Source organism: Watersipora subatra, chromosome 8, assembly GCF_963576615.1.
Source record: "Watersipora subatra chromosome 8, tzWatSuba1.1, whole genome shotgun sequence".
Classification (NCBI taxonomy): Eukaryota; Metazoa; Bryozoa; class Gymnolaemata; order Cheilostomatida; family Watersiporidae; genus Watersipora; species Watersipora subatra.
Window position 1 is genome coordinate 62,570,360 of NC_088715.1, and position 19,687 is coordinate 62,590,046.

Here is a 19,687-nt window from a genome sequence, read left to right on the forward strand (position 1 = left end):
TGCATAACTTTGGAGGTCCTACAATTAGTATTTCTGGCTCTGAATAAACAAAAAATTATCCATGCCAAAATATAGTTTACCTAATTGGTGTGTTTTCAAAATCAGCGTGACATAGTTTTAATATTGCTATTTCTGAAGTTATAAAGCATTTCAAGTCTTCGAAAATAAATGAATGGTGAATTTACAAAAAAGTATTTTCCTTTGCGTGTTTTAGCTTACTAACTAATGATGTTGTGTTGATTGTTTTCAAATTTTTTTTTAGGACCGAGATTATAAAAGCTCATGATGTTATGTGTATCCGGCTCTGTGGCCTAATGGATAAGGCGTCTGACTTCGAATCAGAAGATTGTGGGTTCGAGTCCCATCAGAGTCAACAGATCATTTTAACAACCTTTTCTATCATTTTATAAAATTGATCGAAAGTTTGAGTAGGTATATCTTCACTGTTGCTCAACATGTCTGGAAAAATCACTGCTCCACTGTCTACCAACCAATAACCCTGCTTTTGTTAGTTTTAGTAAAATATTTAACACTTTTTTAAACATTCAAAACTAGTAGTTGCTCACCCTTTATATTTTCGAATGTTGTTTTTAACGAAGTCAAGCAGAAAAAGCAACTCGGGCAAAACTCTGATTAGGTGGATTCAATATAAACTGACTGTATACTCATAATTTTTAAATCAAAAAATTAGTTTGGCTGTTTTACATTCGAGAAATCGATAAAGTAAAAAAAACAAGTTATTACATTACTTTTCCATATATATACTTGTTAATGAACTACTTGAAAGTTTCAGTACTTTTTGTAAACTTTTAGTTTTAATTGCAATCAAATAAGACTACACTTTCTGGTTCGATGAGAATTTATCGCTTTATAGTTAAACCACAGTGATCTTGTAACAAAACTTCATAAGTTTAAGGTTAAATTCAAACCAATAATACAATATTTTCAGCATCTGGCCTTGTGACCCAATGGAAAAGGCATTTGACTACGAATCAGAAATTTGTGGTCTCGAGCCCCATCAAGGTCAATATGTCATGTTTTGTGTCGATAAAAGAGTAATTAGTACTTACAATAATGATATCGTCACATGAATTTTTGAGATTTAACAGCTCAAATTGTAAAACTTAAACTCTTTAAATTAAAAGAAATAGAATAATTTACTGAAATGGATGGTTTTAACAACTGTCGAAACAATTACAACCAGTGTTATATTATTTAACCGAATATAATAGATAAATGTAAGCTTCTAGATGCAAAATATCTTAAGAACGTGTCAGAACAAAAACAAAAACGTTTTGAAAAAAGTGTGTAATCCAGTTATGTATTGAAGAGAAAAAGTAATAATTCCTACAAAACTTTGGATGTCTTAGATTTAGTATTTCTAGCTCTGAATAAACAAAAAGTTATCCATGTCAAAATATAGTTTACCTAATTGGTGTGTTTTCAAAATCAGCGTCACATAGTTTTAATATTGCTATTTCTGAAGTTATGAAGCATTTCAAGTCTTCGAAAATAAATGAATGGTGAATTTACAAAAAAGTATTTTACTTTGCGTGTTTTAGCTTACTAACTAATGATGTTGTGCTGATTGTTTTCAAGTTTTTTTTTAGGACCGACATTATAAAAGCTCATGATTGTATGTGTATCCGGTTCTGTGGCCTAATGGATAAGGCGTCTGACTTCGAATCAGAAGATTGTGGGTTCGAGTCCCATCAAGGTCAATATGTCATGTTTTGTGTTGATAAAAGAGTACTTAGTACTTACAATAATGATATCGACGCATAGATTTTTTAGATTTAACAGCTCAAATTGTAAAACTTAAAAATTTCAAATTAAAAGAAATAGAATAATTTACTGAAACGTATGGTTTTAACAACTGTCGAAACAATTACGACCAGTGTTATATTATTTAACCGAATATAATAGATAAATGTAAGCTTCTAGATGCAAATTATTTTAAGAACGTGTCAGAACAAAAACAAAAATGTTTTGGAAAAAGTGTGTAACCCAGTGATGTATTGAAGAGAAAAAGTTATGATTCCTACAAAACTTTGGATGTCTCAGATTTAGTATTTCTAGCTCTGATTAAACAAAAAGTTATCTATGTCAAAATACAGTTTACCTATTTGGTGTGTTTTCAAAATCAGCGTGACATAGTTTTAATATTGCTATTTCTGAAGTTATAAAGCATTTCAAGTCTTCGAAAATAAATGAATGGTGAATTTACAAAGAAGTATTTTACTTTGCGTGTTTTAGCTTACTAGCTAATGATGTTGTGTTGATTGTTTTCAAGTTTTTTCTTTAGGACCGACATTATAAAAGCTCATGATTTTATGTGTATCCGGTTCTGTCGCTTAATGGATAAGGCGTCTGACTTCGAATCAGAAAATTGTGGGTTCGAGTCCCATCAAGGTCAATACGTCATGTTTTGTGTTGATAAAAGAGTAGTTAGTACTTACAATAATGATATCGACGCATGGTTTTTTGAGATTTAACAGCTCAAATTGTAAAACTTAAACTCTTTAAATTAAAAGAAATAGAATAAATTATTGAAATGGATGGTTTTAACAGCTGTCCAAACAATTACATTCAGTATCATATTATTTAACCGAGTATGATAGATAAATGTAAGCTTGTAGGTGCAAATTATTTTAAGAACATGTCAGAACCATAACCAAACAGTTTTGAAAATGTATGTAATCCAGTTATGTTTTGAATAGAAAAAAGTTATAACTCCTACATAACTTTGGAGGTCTTACAACTAGTTTTTCTAGCTCTGAATAAACAAAAAGTTATCTATGTCAAAATATAGTTTACCTATTTGGTGTGTTTTCAAAATCAGTGTGACATAGTTTTAATACTGCTATTTCTGAAGTTATAAAGCATTTCAAATTTTCGAAAATAAATGAATGGTGAATCTACAAAAAAGTATTTTACTTTGCGTGTTTTAGCTTACTAGCTAATGATGTTCTGTTGATTGTTTTCAAATTTTTTTTTAGGACCAAGATTATAAAAGCTCATGATGTTATGTGTATCCGGCTCTGTCGCTTAATGGATAAGGCGTCTGACTTCGAATCAGAAAATTGTGGGTTCGAGTCCCATCAGAATCAACACATCATTTTAACAACCTTTTCAATCATTTTAAAAAACTAATCGAAAGGTTGAGCAGGTATATCGTTATTGTTGCCCAACGTGCCTGGAAAAACCACCGCTCCACTGTCTACCAACCAATAACCCTGCTTTTGTTAGTTTTAGTAAAATTTTTAACACGTTTTTAAACATTCAAAACTAGTAGTTGCTCACCCTTTATATTTTCGAATGTTGTTTTTAACGAAGTCAAGCAGAAAAAGCAACTCGGGCAAAACTCTGACTAGGTGTATTCAATATAAGCTGATTGTATACTCATAATCTTTGAATAAAGAAATGAGTTCGACTGTTTTAAATTAAAAAAATCGATAAATTTAAAAAATAAATTTATTACATCGGTTTTCCATATATAAACTTGTTAATGAACTATTTGAAAGATTCAGTACTTTTTGTAAACTTTTAGTTTTAATTGCAATCAAATAAGATTACACTTTTTGGTTCGATGAGAACTTATCGATTTATAGTTAAACCACAGTGATCTTGTAACAAAACTTCATAAGTTTAAGGTTAAATTCAAACCAATAATACAATATTTTCAGCATCTGGCCTTGTGACCCAATGGAAAAGGCATTTGACTACGAATCAGAAGTTTGTGGTTTCGAGCCCCATCAAGGTCAATATGTCATGTTTTGTGTCGATAAAAGAGTAATTAGTACTTACAATATTGATATCGTCACATGGATTTTTGAGATTTAACAGCTCAAATTGTAAAACTTAAACTCTTTAAATTAAAAGGACTAGAATAAAGTATTGAAATGGATGGTTTTAACAGCTGTCGAAACAATTAAATTCAGTATCATATTATTTAACTGAGTATGATAGTTAAATGTAAGCTTGTAGATGCAAATTATTTTAAGAACATGTCAGAACAAAAACCAAAAAGTTTTGAAAAAGTATGTAATCCAGTTATGTATTGAATAGAAAAAAGTTATAATTTCTACATAACTTTGGAGGTCTTACAATTAGTATTTCTAGCTCTGAATAAACAAAAAGTTATTCTTGTCAAATTATTGTTGTACATGTTTGGTGTGTTTTCAAGGTCAGCGTGACAAAGTTTTAATAATGCTATTTCTGAAGTTATAAAGCATTTCAAGTCTTTGAAAATAAATGAATGGTGAATTTACAAAAAAAGTAGTTTACTTTGCGTGTTTTAGCTTACTAACTAATGAGGTTGTGCTGATTGTTTTCAAGTTTTTTCTTTAGGACCGAGATTATAAAAGCTCATAATGTTATGTGTATCCGGCTCTGTGGCCTAATGGATAAGGCGTCTGACTTCGAATCAGAAGATTGTGGGCTCGAGTCCCATCAGAGTCAACAGATGATTTTAACAACCTTTTCAATCATTTTATAAAATTGATCGAAAGTTTGAGTAGGTGTATCTTTACTGTTGCTCAACTTGTCTGGAAAAACCACTGCTCCACTGTCTACCAACCGCTAATTCTGCTTTTGTTAGTTTTAGTAAAATATTTAACACTTTTTTAAACATTCAAAACTAGTAGTTGCTCACCCTTTATATTTTCGAATGTTGTTTTTAACAAAGTCAAGCAGAAAAAGCAACTCGAAGAAAACTCTGATTAGGTGGATTCAATATAAACTGACTGTATACTCATAACTTTTAAATCAGAAAATGAGTTCGGCTGTTTTACATTCAAGAAATCGATAAATTAAAAAAAACAAAATATTTCATTACTTTTCCATATAGAAACTTGTTAATGAACTACTTGAAAGTTTCAGTACTTTTTGTAAACTTTTAGTTTTAATTGCAATCAAATAAGATTACACTTTCTGGTTCGATGAGAACTTATCGATTTATAGTTAAACAACGGTGATCTTGTAACAATTCTTCATAAGTTTAAGGTTAAATTCAAACAAGTAATACAGAGTTTTTAGCATCCGGCCTTGTGGCCCAATGGATAAGGCGTCTGATTATGAATCAGAAGATTGTGGTTTCAAGTCCCATCAAGGTCATGTTTTGTGTTGATAAAAGAGTAGTTAGTACTTACAATAATGATATCGACGCATGGATTTTTGAGATTTAACAGCTCAAATTGTAAAACTTAAACTCTTTAAATTAAAAGGAATAGAATAATTTATTGAAATGTATGGTTTTAACAGCTGTCGAAACAACCACACTGAGTGTTATATTATTTAACTTAATATAATAGATAAATGTTAGCTTCTAGATGCAAAATATCTTAAGAACGTGTCAGAACAAAAACAAAAATGTTTTGAAAAAAGTGTGTAATCCAGTTATGTATTGAAGAGAAAAAGTAATAATTCTTACAAAACTTTGGATGTCTTAGATTTAGTATTTCTAGCTCTGAATAAACAAAAAGTTATCCATGTCAAAATATAGTTTACCTAATTGGTGTGTTTTCAAAATCAGCGTGACATAGTTTTAATATTGCTATTTCTGAAGTTATAAAGCATTTCAAGTCTTCAAAAATAAATGAATGGTGAATTTACAAAAAAGTATTTTACTTTGCGTGTTTTAGCTTACTAGCTAATGATGTTCTGTTGATTGTTTTCAAATTTTTTTTTAGGACCAAGATTATAAAAGCTCATGATGTTATGTGTATCCGGCTCTGTGGCCTAATGGATAAGGCGTCTGACTTCGAATCAGAAGATTGTGGGTTCGAGTCCCATCAGAGTCAACAGATCATTTTAACAACCTTTTCAATCATTTTATAAAATTGATCGAAAGTTTGAGTAGGTGTATCTTTACTGTTGCTCAACATGTCTGGAAAAACCACTGCTCCACTGTCTACCAACCAATAACCCTGCTTTTGTTAGTTTTAGTAAAATATTTAACACTTTTTTAAACATTCAAAACTAGTAGTTGCTCACCCTTTATATTTTCGAATGTTGTTTTTAACGAAGTCAAGCAGAAAATGCAACTCGGGCAAAACTCTGACTTGGTGTATTCAATATAAACTGATTGTATACTCATAATCTTTAAATAAAGAAATGAGTTCGACTGTTTTAAATTAAAAAAATCGATAAATTTAAAAAATAAATTTATTACATCAGTTTTCCATATATAAACTTGTTAATGAACTTCTTGAAAGTTTCAGTACTTTTTGTAAACTTTAAGTTTTAATTGCAATCAAATAAGATTACACTTTTTGGTTCGATGAGAACTTATCGATTTATAGTTAAACCACAGTGATCTTGTAACAAAACTTCATAAGTTTAAGGTTAAATTCAAACCAATAATACAATATTTTCAGCATCTGGCCTTGTGACCCAATGGAAAAGGCATTTGACTACGAATCAGAAATTTGTGGGTTCGAGCCCCATCAAGGTCAATATGTCATGTTTTGTGTCGATAAAAGAGTAATTAGTACTTACAATATTGATATCGTCACATGGATTTTTGAGATTTAACAGCTCAAATTGTAAAACTTAAACTCTTTAAATTAAAAGGAATAGAATAATTTATTGAAATGGATGGTTTTAACAGCCGTCGAAACAATTACATTCAGTATCATATTATTTAACTGAATATTATAGATAAATGTAAGCTTGTAGATCCAAATTATGTTAAGAACATGTCAGAACAAAAACCAAAAAGTTTTGAAAAAGTATGTAATCCAGTTATGTATTGAATAGAAAAAAGTTATAATTCCTACATAACTTTGGAGGTCCTACAGTTAGTATTTCTAGCTCTGAATAAACAAAAAGTTATTCTTGTCAAATTATTGTTGTACATATTTGGTGTGTTTTTCAGGTCAGCGAGACAAAGTTTTAATAATGCTATTTCTGAAGTTATAAAGCATTTCAAGTCTTTGAAAATAAATGAATGGTGAATTTACAAAAAAGTATTTTACTTTGCGTGTTTTAGCTTACTAACTAATGATGTTGTGCTGATTGTTTTCAAGTTTTTTTTTAGGACTGAGATTATAAAAGCTCTTGATGTTATGTGTATCCGGCTCTGTAGCCTAATGGATAAGGCGTTTGACTTTGAATCAGAAGATTGTGGGTTCGAGTCCCATCAGAGTCAACAAATGATTTTAACAACCTTTTCAATCATTTTATAAAATTGATCGAAAGTTTGAGTAGGTGTATCTTTACTGTTGCTCAACATGTCTGGAAAAACCACTGCTCCACTGTCTACCAACCAATAACCCTGCTTTTGTTAGTTTTAGTAAAATATTTAACACTTTTATAAACATTCAAAACTAGTAGTTGCTCACCCTTTATATTTTCGAATGTTGTTTTTAACGAAGTCAAGCAGAAAAAGCAACTCGGGCAAAACTCTGATCAAGTGGATTCAATATAAACTGACTGTATACTCATTATTTTTAAATCAAAAAATGAGTTCGGCTGTTTTAAATTAAAAAAATCGATAAATTTTGAAAATAAATTTATTACATCAGTTTTCCATATATAAACTTGTTGATGAACTACTTGAAAGTTTCAGTACTTTTTGTAAACTTTTAGTTTTAATTGCAATCAAATAAGATTACACTTTTTCGTTCGATGAGAACTTATCGATTTATAGTTAAACAAGGGTGATCTTGTAACAATTCTTTATAAGTTTAAGGTTAAATTCAAACAAGTAATACAGAGTTTTTAGCATCCGGCCTTGTGGCCCAATGGATAAGGCGTCTGACTATGAATCGGAAGATTGTGGGTTAGAGTCCCATCAAGGTCAATATGTCATGTTTTGTGTTGATAAAAGAATAATTAGTACTTACAATAATGATATCGACGCATGGATTTTTGAGATTTAACAGCTCAAATTGTAAAACTTAAACTCTTTAAATTAAAAGGAATAGAATAAATTATTGAAATGTATGGTTTTAACAGCTGTCGAAACAATTACATTCAGTATCATATTATTTAACTGAGTATGATAGATAAAGGTAAGCTTGTAGATGCAAATTATTTTAAGAACATGTCAGAACCAAAACCAAACAGTTTTGAAAATTTATGTAATCCAGTTATGTTTTGAATAGAAAAAAGTTATAATTCCTACATAACTTTGGAGGTCCTACAATTAGTATTTCTGGCTCTGAATAAACAAAAAATTATCCATGCCAAAATATAGTTTACCTAATTGGTGTGTTTTCAAAATCAGCGTGACATAGTTTTAATATTGCTATTTCTGAAGTTATAAAGCATTTCAAGTCTTCGAAAATAAATGAATGGTGAATTTACAAAAAAGTATTTTCCTTTGCGTGTTTTAGCTTACTAACTAATGATGTTGTGTTGATTGTTTTCAAATTTTTTTTTAGGACCGAGATTATAAAAGCTCATGATGTTATGTGTATCCGGCTCTGTGGCCTAATGGATAATTCGTCTGACTTTGAATCAGAAGATTGTGGGTTCGAGTCACATCAGAGTCAACAGATCATTTTAACAACCTTTTCTATCATTTTATAAAATTGATCGAAAGTTTGAGTAGGTATATCTTCACTGTTGCTCAACATGTCTGGAAAAATCACTGCTCCACTGTCTACCAACCAATAACCCTGCTTTTGTTAGTTTTAGTAAAATATTTAACACTTTTTTAAACATTCAAAACTAGTAGTTGCTCACCCTTTATATTTTCGAATGTTGTTTTTAACGAAATCAAGCAGAAAATGCAACTCGGGCAAAACTCTGACTTGGTGTATTCAATATAAACTGATTGTATACTCATAATCTTTAAATAAAGAAATGAGTTCGACTGTTTTAAATTAAAAAAATCGATAAATTTAAAAAATAAATTTATTACATCAGTTTTCCATATATAAACTTGTTAATGAACTTCTTGAAAGTTTCAGTACTTTTTGTAAACTTTTAGTTTTAATTGCAATCAAATAAGATTACACTTTTTGGTTCGATGAGAACTTATCGATTTATAGTTAAACCACAGTGATCTTGTAACAAAACTTCATACGTTTAAGGTTAAATTCAAACCAATAATACAATATTTTCAGCATCTGGCCTTGTGACCCAATGGAAAAGGCATTTGACTACGAATCAGAAATTTGTGGGTTCGAGCCCCATCAAGGTCAATATGTCATGTTTTGTGTCGATAAAAGAGTAATTAGTACTTACAATATTGATATCGTCACATGGAGTTTTGAGATTTAACAGCTCAAATTGTAAAACTTAAACTCTTTAAATTAAAAGGAATAGAATAATTTATTGAAATGGATGGTTTTAACAGCCGTCGAAACAATTACATTCAGTATCATATTATTTAACTGAATATTATAGATAAATGTAAGCTTGTAGATCCAAATTATGTTAAGAACATGTCAGAACAAAAACCAAAAAGTTTTGAAAAAGTATGTAATCCAGTTATGTATTGAATAGAAAAAAGTTATAATTCCTACATAACTTTGGAGGTCCTACAGTTAGTATTTCTAGCTCTGAATAAACAAAAAGTTATTCTTGTCAAATTATTGTTGTACATATTTGGTGTGTTTTTCAGGTCAGCGAGACAAAGTTTTAATAATGCTATTTCTGAAGTTATAAAGCATTTCAAGTCTTTGAAAATAAATGAATGGTGAATTTACAAAAAAGTATTTTACTTTGCGTGTTTTAGCTTACTAACTAATGATGTTGTGCTGATTGTTTTCAAGTTTTTTTTTAGGACTGAGATTATAAAAGCTCTTGATGTTATGTGTATCCGGCTCTGTGGCCTAATGGATAAGGCGTTTGACTTTGAATCAGAAGATTGTGGGTTCGAGTCCCATCAGAGTCAACAAATGATTTTAACAACCTTTTCAATCATTTTATAAAATTGATCGAAAGTTTGAGTAGGTGTATCTTTACTGTTGCTCAACATGTCTGGAAAAACCACTGCTCCACTGTCTACCAACCGCTAACCCTGCTTTTGTTAGTTTTAGTAAAATATTTAACACTTTTTTAAACATTCAAAACTAGTAGTTGCTCACCCTTTATATTTTCGAATGTTGTTTTTAACGAAGTCAAGCAGAAAAAGCAACTCGGGCAAAACTCTGATCAAGTGGATTCAATATAAACTGACTGTATACTCATTATTTTTAAATCAAAAAATGAGTTCGGCTGTTTTAAATTAAAAAAATCGATAAATTTTGAAAATAAATTTATTACATCAGTTTTCCATATATAAACTTGTTGATGAACTACTTGAAAGTTTCAGTACTTTTTGTAAACTTTTAGTTTTAATTGCAATCAAATAAGATTACACTTTTTCGTTCGATGAGAACTTATCGATTTATAGTTAAACAAGGGTGATCTTGTAACAATTCTTTATAAGTTTAAGGTTAAATTCAAACAAGTAATACAGAGTTTTTAGCATCCGGCCTTGTGGCCCAATGGATAAGGCGTCTGACTACGAATCAGAAGATTGTGGGTTAGAGTCCCATCAAGGTCAATATGTCATGTTTTGTGTTGATAAAAGAATAATTAGTACTTACAATAATGATATCGACGCATGGATTTTTGAGATTTAACAGCTCAAATTGTAAAACTTAAACTCTTTAAATTAAAAGGAATAGAATAAATTATTGAAATGTATGGTTTTAACAGCTGTCGAAACAATTACATTCAGTATCATATTATTTAACTGAGTATGATAGATAAAGGTAAGCTTGTAGATGCAAATTATTTTAAGAACATGTCAGAACCAAAACCAAACAGTTTTGAAAATTTATGTAATCCAGTTATGTTTTGAATAGAAAAAAGTTATAATTCCTGCATAACTTTGGAGGTCCTACAATTAGTATTTCTGGCTCTGAATAAACAAAAAATTATCCATGCCAAAATATAGTTTACCTAATTGGTGTGTTTTCAAAATCAGCGTGACATAGTTTTAATATTGCTATTTCTGAAGTTATAAAGCATTTCAAGTCTTCGAAAATAAATGAATGGTGAATTTACAAAAAAGTATTTTCCTTTGCGTGTTTTAGCTTACTAACTAATGATGTTGTGTTGATTGTTTTCAAATTTTTTTTTAGGACCGAGATTATAAAAGCTCATGATGTTATGTGTATCCGGCTCTGTGGCCTAATGGATAAGGCGTCTGACTTCGAATCAGAAGATTGTGGGTTCGAGTCCCATCAGAGTCAACAGATCATTTTAACAACCTTTTCTATCATTTTATAAAATTGATCGAAAGTTTGAGTAGGTATATCTTCACTGTTGCTCAACATGTCTGGAAAAATCACTGCTCCACTGTCTACCAACCAATAACCCTGCTTTTGTTAGTTTTAGTAAAATATTTAACACTTTTTTAAACATTCAAAACTAGTAGTTGCTCACCCTTTATATTTTCGAATGTTGTTTTTAACGAAGTCAAGCAGAAAAAGCAACTCGGGCAAAACTCTGATTAGGTGGATTCAATATAAACTGACTGTATACTCATAATTTTTAAATCAAAAAATTAGTTTGGCTGTTTTACATTCGAGAAATCGATAAAGTAAAAAAAACAAGTTATTACATTACTTTTCCATATATATACTTGTTAATGAACTACTTGAAAGTTTCAGTACTTTTTGTAAACTTTTAGTTTTAATTGCAATCAAATAAGACTACACTTTCTGGTTCGATGAGAATTTATCGCTTTATAGTTAAACCACAGTGATCTTGTAACAAAACTTCATAAGTTTAAGGTTAAATTCAAACCAATAATACAATATTTTCAGCATCTGGCCTTGTGACCCAATGGAAAAGGCATTTGACTACGAATCAGAAATTTGTGGTCTCGAGCCCCATCAAGGTCAATATGTCATGTTTTGTGTCGATAAAAGAGTAATTAGTACTTACAATAATGATATCGTCACATGAATTTTTGAGATTTAACAGCTCAAATTGTAAAACTTAAACTCTTTAAATTAAAAGAAATAGAATAATTTACTGAAATGGATGGTTTTAACAACTGTCGAAACAATTACAACCAGTGTTATATTATTTAACCGAATATAATAGATAAATGTAAGCTTCTAGATGCAAAATATCTTAAGAACGTGTCAGAACAAAAACAAAAACGTTTTGAAAAAAGTGTGTAATCCAGTTATGTATTGAAGAGAAAAAGTAATAATTCCTACAAAACTTTGGATGTCTTAGATTTAGTATTTCTAGCTCTGAATAAACAAAAAGTTATCCATGTCAAAATATAGTTTACCTAATTGGTGTGTTTTCAAAATCAGCGTCACATAGTTTTAATATTGCTATTTCTGAAGTTATGAAGCATTTCAAGTCTTCGAAAATAAATGAATGGTGAATTTACAAAAAAGTATTTTACTTTGCGTGTTTTAGCTTACTAACTAATGATGTTGTGCTGATTGTTTTCAAGTTTTTTTTTAGGACCGACATTATAAAAGCTCATGATTGTATGTGTATCCGGTTCTGTGGCCTAATGGATAAGGCGTCTGACTTCGAATCAGAAGATTGTGGGTTCGAGTCCCATCAAGGTCAATATGTCATGTTTTGTGTTGATAAAAGAGTACTTAGTACTTACAATAATGATATCGACGCATAGATTTTTTAGATTTAACAGCTCAAATTGTAAAACTTAAAAATTTCAAATTAAAAGAAATAGAATAATTTACTGAAACGTATGGTTTTAACAACTGTCGAAACAATTACGACCAGTGTTATATTATTTAACCGAATATAATAGATAAATGTAAGCTTCTAGATGCAAATTATTTTAAGAACGTGTCAGAACAAAAACAAAAATGTTTTGGAAAAAGTGTGTAACCCAGTGATGTATTGAAGAGAAAAAGTTATGATTCCTACAAAACTTTGGATGTCTCAGATTTAGTATTTCTAGCTCTGATTAAACAAAAAGTTATCTATGTCAAAATACAGTTTACCTATTTGGTGTGTTTTCAAAATCAGCGTGACATAGTTTTAATATTGCTATTTCTGAAGTTATAAAGCATTTCAAGTCTTCGAAAATAAATGAATGGTGAATTTACAAAGAAGTATTTTACTTTGCGTGTTTTAGCTTACTAGCTAATGATGTTGTGTTGATTGTTTTCAAGTTTTTTCTTTAGGACCGACATTATAAAAGCTCATGATTTTATGTGTATCCGGTTCTGTCGCTTAATGGATAAGGCGTCTGACTTCGAATCAGAAAATTGTGGGTTCGAGTCCCATCAAGGTCAATACGTCATGTTTTGTGTTGATAAAAGAGTAGTTAGTACTTACAATAATGATATCGACGCATGGTTTTTTGAGATTTAACAGCTCAAATTGTAAAACTTAAACTCTTTAAATTAAAAGAAATAGAATAAATTATTGAAATGGATGGTTTTAACAGCTGTCCAAACAATTACATTCAGTATCATATTATTTAACCGAGTATGATAGATAAATGTAAGCTTGTAGGTGCAAATTATTTTAAGAACATGTCAGAACCATAACCAAACAGTTTTGAAAATGTATGTAATCCAGTTATGTTTTGAATAGAAAAAAGTTATAACTCCTACATAACTTTGGAGGTCTTACAACTAGTTTTTCTAGCTCTGAATAAACAAAAAGTTATCTATGTCAAAATATAGTTTACCTATTTGGTGTGTTTTCAAAATCAGTGTGACATAGTTTTAATACTGCTATTTCTGAAGTTATAAAGCATTTCAAATTTTCGAAAATAAATGAATGGTGAATCTACAAAAAAGTATTTTACTTTGCGTGTTTTAGCTTACTAGCTAATGATGTTCTGTTGATTGTTTTCAAATTTTTTTTTAGGACCAAGATTATAAAAGCTCATGATGTTATGTGTATCCGGCTCTGTCGCTTAATGGATAAGGCGTCTGACTTCGAATCAGAAAATTGTGGGTTCGAGTCCCATCAGAATCAACACATCATTTTAACAACCTTTTCAATCATTTTAAAAAACTAATCGAAAGGTTGAGCAGGTATATCGTTATTGTTGCCCAACGTGCCTGGAAAAACCACCGCTCCACTGTCTACCAACCAATAACCCTGCTTTTGTTAGTTTTAGTAAAATTTTTAACACGTTTTTAAACATTCAAAACTAGTAGTTGCTCACCCTTTATATTTTCGAATGTTGTTTTTAACGAAGTCAAGCAGAAAAAGCAACTCGGGCAAAACTCTGACTAGGTGTATTCAATATAAGCTGATTGTATACTCATAATCTTTGAATAAAGAAATGAGTTCGACTGTTTTAAATTAAAAAAATCGATAAATTTAAAAAATAAATTTATTACATCGGTTTTCCATATATAAACTTGTTAATGAACTATTTGAAAGATTCAGTACTTTTTGTAAACTTTTAGTTTTAATTGCAATCAAATAAGATTACACTTTTTGGTTCGATGAGAACTTATCGATTTATAGTTAAACCACAGTGATCTTGTAACAAAACTTCATAAGTTTAAGGTTAAATTCAAACCAATAATACAATATTTTCAGCATCTGGCCTTGTGACCCAATGGAAAAGGCATTTGACTACGAATCAGAAGTTTGTGGTTTCGAGCCCCATCAAGGTCAATATGTCATGTTTTGTGTCGATAAAAGAGTAATTAGTACTTACAATATTGATATCGTCACATGGATTTTTGAGATTTAACAGCTCAAATTGTAAAACTTAAACTCTTTAAATTAAAAGGACTAGAATAAAGTATTGAAATGGATGGTTTTAACAGCTGTCGAAACAATTAAATTCAGTATCATATTATTTAACTGAGTATGATAGTTAAATGTAAGCTTGTAGATGCAAATTATTTTAAGAACATGTCAGAACAAAAACCAAAAAGTTTTGAAAAAGTATGTAATCCAGTTATGTATTGAATAGAAAAAAGTTATAATTTCTACATAACTTTGGAGGTCTTACAATTAGTATTTCTAGCTCTGAATAAACAAAAAGTTATTCTTGTCAAATTATTGTTGTACATGTTTGGTGTGTTTTCAAGGTCAGCGTGACAAAGTTTTAATAATGCTATTTCTGAAGTTATAAAGCATTTCAAGTCTTTGAAAATAAATGAATGGTGAATTTACAAAAAAAGTAGTTTACTTTGCGTGTTTTAGCTTACTAACTAATGAGGTTGTGCTGATTGTTTTCAAGTTTTTTCTTTAGGACCGAGATTATAAAAGCTCATAATGTTATGTGTATCCGGCTCTGTGGCCTAATGGATAAGGCGTCTGACTTCGAATCAGAAGATTGTGGGCTCGAGTCCCATCAGAGTCAACAGATGATTTTAACAACCTTTTCAATCATTTTATAAAATTGATCGAAAGTTTGAGTAGGTGTATCTTTACTGTTGCTCAACTTGTCTGGAAAAACCACTGCTCCACTGTCTACCAACCGCTAATTCTGCTTTTGTTAGTTTTAGTAAAATATTTAACACTTTTTTAAACATTCAAAACTAGTAGTTGCTCACCCTTTATATTTTCGAATGTTGTTTTTAACAAAGTCAAGCAGAAAAAGCAACTCGAAGAAAACTCTGATTAGGTGGATTCAATATAAACTGACTGTATACTCATAACTTTTAAATCAGAAAATGAGTTCGGCTGTTTTACATTCAAGAAATCGATAAATTAAAAAAAACAAAATATTTCATTACTTTTCCATATAGAAACTTGTTAATGAACTACTTGAAAGTTTCAGTACTTTTTGTAAACTTTTAGTTTTAATTGCAATCAAATAAGATTACACTTTCTGGTTCGATGAGAACTTATCGATTTATAGTTAAACAACGGTGATCTTGTAACAATTCTTCATAAGTTTAAGGTTAAATTCAAACAAGTAATACAGAGTTTTTAGCATCCGGCCTTGTGGCCCAATGGATAAGGCGTCTGATTATGAATCAGAAGATTGTGGTTTCAAGTCCCATCAAGGTCATGTTTTGTGTTGATAAAAGAGTAGTTAGTACTTACAATAATGATATCGACGCATGGATTTTTGAGATTTAACAGCTCAAATTGTAAAACTTAAACTCTTTAAATTAAAAGGAATAGAATAATTTATTGAAATGTATGGTTTTAACAGCTGTCGAAACAACCACACTGAGTGTTATATTATTTAACTTAATATAATAGATAAATGTTAGCTTCTAGATGCAAAATATCTTAAGAACGTGTCAGAACAAAAACAAAAATGTTTTGAAAAAAGTGTGTAATCCAGTTATGTATTGAAGAGAAAAAGTAATAATTCTTACAAAACTTTGGATGTCTTAGATTTAGTATTTCTAGCTCTGAATAAACAAAAAGTTATCCATGTCAAAATATAGTTTACCTAATTGGTGTGTTTTCAAAATCAGCGTGACATAGTTTTAATATTGCTATTTCTGAAGTTATAAAGCATTTCAAGTCTTCAAAAATAAATGAATGGTGAATTTACAAAAAAGTATTTTACTTTGCGTGTTTTAGCTTACTAGCTAATGATGTTCTGTTGATTGTTTTCAAATTTTTTTTTAGGACCAAGATTATAAAAGCTCATGATGTTATGTGTATCCGGCTCTGTGGCCTAATGGATAAGGCGTCTGACTTCGAATCAGAAGATTGTGGGTTCGAGTCCCATCAGAGTCAACAGATCATTTTAACAACCTTTTCAATCATTTTATAAAATTGATCGAAAGTTTGAGTAGGTGTATCTTTACTGTTGCTCAACATGTCTGGAAAAACCACTGCTCCACTGTCTACCAACCAATAACCCTGCTTTTGTTAGTTTTAGTAAAATATTTAACACTTTTTTAAACATTCAAAACTAGTAGTTGCTCACCCTTTATATTTTCGAATGTTGTTTTTAACGAAGTCAAGCAGAAAATGCAACTCGGGCAAAACTCTGACTTGGTGTATTCAATATAAACTGATTGTATACTCATAATCTTTAAATAAAGAAATGAGTTCGACTGTTTTAAATTAAAAAAATCGATAAATTTAAAAAATAAATTTATTACATCAGTTTTCCATATATAAACTTGTTAATGAACTTCTTGAAAGTTTCAGTACTTTTTGTAAACTTTAAGTTTTAATTGCAATCAAATAAGATTACACTTTTTGGTTCGATGAGAACTTATCGATTTATAGTTAAACCACAGTGATCTTGTAACAAAACTTCATAAGTTTAAGGTTAAATTCAAACCAATAATACAATATTTTCAGCATCTGGCCTTGTGACCCAATGGAAAAGGCATTTGACTACGAATCAGAAATTTGTGGGTTCGAGCCCCATCAAGGTCAATATGTCATGTTTTGTGTCGATAAAAGAGTAATTAGTACTTACAATATTGATATCGTCACATGGATTTTTGAGATTTAACAGCTCAAATTGTAAAACTTAAACTCTTTAAATTAAAAGGAATAGAATAATTTATTGAAATGGATGGTTTTAACAGCCGTCGAAACAATTACATTCAGTATCATATTATTTAACTGAATATTATAGATAAATGTAAGCTTGTAGATCCAAATTATGTTAAGAACATGTCAGAACAAAAACCAAAAAGTTTTGAAAAAGTATGTAATCCAGTTATGTATTGAATAGAAAAAAGTTATAATTCCTACATAACTTTGGAGGTCCTACAGTTAGTATTTCTAGCTCTGAATAAACAAAAAGTTATTCTTGTCAAATTATTGTTGTACATATTTGGTGTGTTTTTCAGGTCAGCGAGACAAAGTTTTAATAATGCTATTTCTGAAGTTATAAAGCATTTCAAGTCTTTGAAAATAAATGAATGGTGAATTTACAAAAAAGTATTTTACTTTGCGTGTTTTAGCTTACTAACTAATGATGTTGTGCTGATTGTTTTCAAGTTTTTTTTTAGGACTGAGATTATAAAAGCTCTTGATGTTATGTGTATCCGGCTCTGTAGCCTAATGGATAAGGCGTTTGACTTTGAATCAGAAGATTGTGGGTTCGAGTCCCATCAGAGTCAACAAATGATTTTAACAACCTTTTCAATCATTTTATAAAATTGATCGAAAGTTTGAGTAGGTGTATCTTTACTGTTGCTCAACATGTCTGGAAAAACCACTGCTCCACTGTCTACCAACCAATAACCCTGCTTTTGTTAGTTTTAGTAAAATATTTAACACTTTTATAAACATTCAAAACTAGTAGTTGCTCACCCTTTATATTTTCGAATGTTGTTTTTAACGAAGTCAAGCAGAAAAAGCAACTCGGGCAAAACTCTGATCAAGTGGATTCAATATAAACTGACTGTATACTCATTATTTTTAAATCAAAAAATGAGTTCGGCTGTTTTAAATTAAAAAAATCGATAAATTTTGAAAATAAATTTATTACATCAGTTTTCCATATATAAACTTGTTGATGAACTACTTGAAAGTTTCAGTACTTTTTGTAAACTTTTAGTTTTAATTGCAATCAAATAAGATTACACTTTTTCGTTCGATGAGAACTTATCGATTTATAGTTAAACAAGGGTGATCTTGTAACAATTCTTTATAAGTTTAAGGTTAAATTCAAACAAGTAATACAGAGTTTTTAGCATCCGGCCTTGTGGCCCAATGGATAAGGCGTCTGACTACGAATCAGAAGATTGTGGGTTAGAGTCCCATCAAGGTCAATATGTCATGTTTTGTGTTGATAAAAGAATAATTAGTACTTACAATAATGATATCGACGCATGGATTTTTGAGATTTAACAGCTCAAATTGTAAAACTTAAACTCTTTAAATTAAAAGGAATAGAATAAATTATTGAAATGTATGGTTTTAACAGCTGTCGAAACAATTACATTCAGTATCATATTATTTAACTGAGTATGATAGATAAAGGTAAGCTTGTAGATGCAAATTATTTTAAGAACATGTCAGAACCAAAACCAAACAGTTTTGAAAATTTATGTAATCCAGTTATGTTTTGAATAGAAAAAAGTTATAATTCCTACATAACTTTGGAGGTCCTACAATTAGTATTTCTGGCTCTGAATAAACAAAAAATTATCCATGCCAAAATATAGTTTACCTAATTGGTGTGTTTTCAAAATCAGCGTGACATAGTTTTAATATTGCTATTTCTGAAGTTATAAAGCATTTCAAGTCTTCGAAAATAAATGAATGGTGAATTTACAAAAAAGTATTTTCCTTTGCGTGTTTTAGCTTACTAACTAATGATGTTGTGTTGATTGTTTTCAAATTTTTTTTTAGGACCGAGATTATAAAAGCTCATGATGTTATGTGTATCCGGCTCTGTGGCCTAATGGATAATTCGTCTGACTTTGAATCAGAAGATTGTGGGTTCGAGTCACATCAGAGTCAACAGATCATTTTAACAACCTTTTCTATCATTTTATAAAATTGATCGAAAGTTTGAGTAGGTATATCTTCACTGTTGCTCAACATGTCTGGAAAAATCACTGCTCCACTGTCTACCAACCAATAACCCTGCTTTTGTTAGTTTTAGTAAAATATTTAACACTTTTTTAAACATTCAAAACTAGTAGTTGCTCACCCTTTATATTTTCGAATGTTGTTTTTAACGAAATCAAGCAGAAAATGCAACTCGGGCAAAACTCTGACTTGGTGTATTCAATATAAACTGATTGTATACTCATAATCTTTAAATAAAGAAATGAGTTCGACTGTTTTAAATTAAAAAAATCGATAAATTTAAAAAATAAATTTA

At 29.9% G+C, this 19,687-nt stretch overlaps 16 non-coding genes across 16 annotated transcripts; all 16 read left to right on the forward strand.

Moving 5' to 3' along the window:
* The first annotated feature begins 300 nt into the window (after positions 1–300).
* Positions 301–373, forward strand: Trnar-ucg (transfer RNA arginine (anticodon UCG)). Its single transcript has one exon. It is a non-coding gene; the product is annotated as a tRNA-Arg (tRNA).
* A 1,275-nt stretch (positions 374–1,648) lies between these two features.
* On the forward strand, positions 1,649–1,721 carry Trnar-ucg (transfer RNA arginine (anticodon UCG)). Its single transcript has one exon. It is a non-coding gene; the product is annotated as a tRNA-Arg (tRNA).
* A 2,667-nt stretch (positions 1,722–4,388) lies between these two features.
* Trnar-ucg (transfer RNA arginine (anticodon UCG)) lies at positions 4,389–4,461 on the forward strand. The gene has a single exon. It is a non-coding gene; the product is annotated as a tRNA-Arg (tRNA).
* A 581-nt stretch (positions 4,462–5,042) lies between these two features.
* Trnah-aug (transfer RNA histidin (anticodon AUG)) lies at positions 5,043–5,115 on the forward strand. The gene has a single exon. It is a non-coding gene; the product is annotated as a tRNA-His (tRNA).
* Positions 5,116–5,728: 613 nt separating this feature from the next.
* Positions 5,729–5,801, forward strand: Trnar-ucg (transfer RNA arginine (anticodon UCG)). Its single transcript has one exon. It is a non-coding gene; the product is annotated as a tRNA-Arg (tRNA).
* Positions 5,802–7,077: 1,276 nt separating this feature from the next.
* On the forward strand, positions 7,078–7,150 carry Trnaq-uug (transfer RNA glutamine (anticodon UUG)). The gene has a single exon. It is a non-coding gene; the product is annotated as a tRNA-Gln (tRNA).
* A 581-nt stretch (positions 7,151–7,731) lies between these two features.
* On the forward strand, positions 7,732–7,804 carry Trnah-aug (transfer RNA histidin (anticodon AUG)). The gene has a single exon. It is a non-coding gene; the product is annotated as a tRNA-His (tRNA).
* A 1,970-nt stretch (positions 7,805–9,774) lies between these two features.
* On the forward strand, positions 9,775–9,847 carry Trnaq-uug (transfer RNA glutamine (anticodon UUG)). Its single transcript has one exon. It is a non-coding gene; the product is annotated as a tRNA-Gln (tRNA).
* Positions 9,848–10,428: 581 nt separating this feature from the next.
* Trnar-acg (transfer RNA arginine (anticodon ACG)) lies at positions 10,429–10,501 on the forward strand. Its single transcript has one exon. It is a non-coding gene; the product is annotated as a tRNA-Arg (tRNA).
* Positions 10,502–11,122: 621 nt separating this feature from the next.
* On the forward strand, positions 11,123–11,195 carry Trnar-ucg (transfer RNA arginine (anticodon UCG)). The gene has a single exon. It is a non-coding gene; the product is annotated as a tRNA-Arg (tRNA).
* Positions 11,196–12,470: 1,275 nt separating this feature from the next.
* Positions 12,471–12,543, forward strand: Trnar-ucg (transfer RNA arginine (anticodon UCG)). The gene has a single exon. It is a non-coding gene; the product is annotated as a tRNA-Arg (tRNA).
* A 2,667-nt stretch (positions 12,544–15,210) lies between these two features.
* Positions 15,211–15,283, forward strand: Trnar-ucg (transfer RNA arginine (anticodon UCG)). Its single transcript has one exon. It is a non-coding gene; the product is annotated as a tRNA-Arg (tRNA).
* A 581-nt stretch (positions 15,284–15,864) lies between these two features.
* Trnah-aug (transfer RNA histidin (anticodon AUG)) lies at positions 15,865–15,937 on the forward strand. The gene has a single exon. It is a non-coding gene; the product is annotated as a tRNA-His (tRNA).
* Positions 15,938–16,550: 613 nt separating this feature from the next.
* On the forward strand, positions 16,551–16,623 carry Trnar-ucg (transfer RNA arginine (anticodon UCG)). Its single transcript has one exon. It is a non-coding gene; the product is annotated as a tRNA-Arg (tRNA).
* Positions 16,624–17,899: 1,276 nt separating this feature from the next.
* On the forward strand, positions 17,900–17,972 carry Trnaq-uug (transfer RNA glutamine (anticodon UUG)). The gene has a single exon. It is a non-coding gene; the product is annotated as a tRNA-Gln (tRNA).
* Positions 17,973–18,553: 581 nt separating this feature from the next.
* On the forward strand, positions 18,554–18,626 carry Trnar-acg (transfer RNA arginine (anticodon ACG)). The gene has a single exon. It is a non-coding gene; the product is annotated as a tRNA-Arg (tRNA).
* Positions 18,627–19,687: the final 1,061 nt, after the last annotated feature.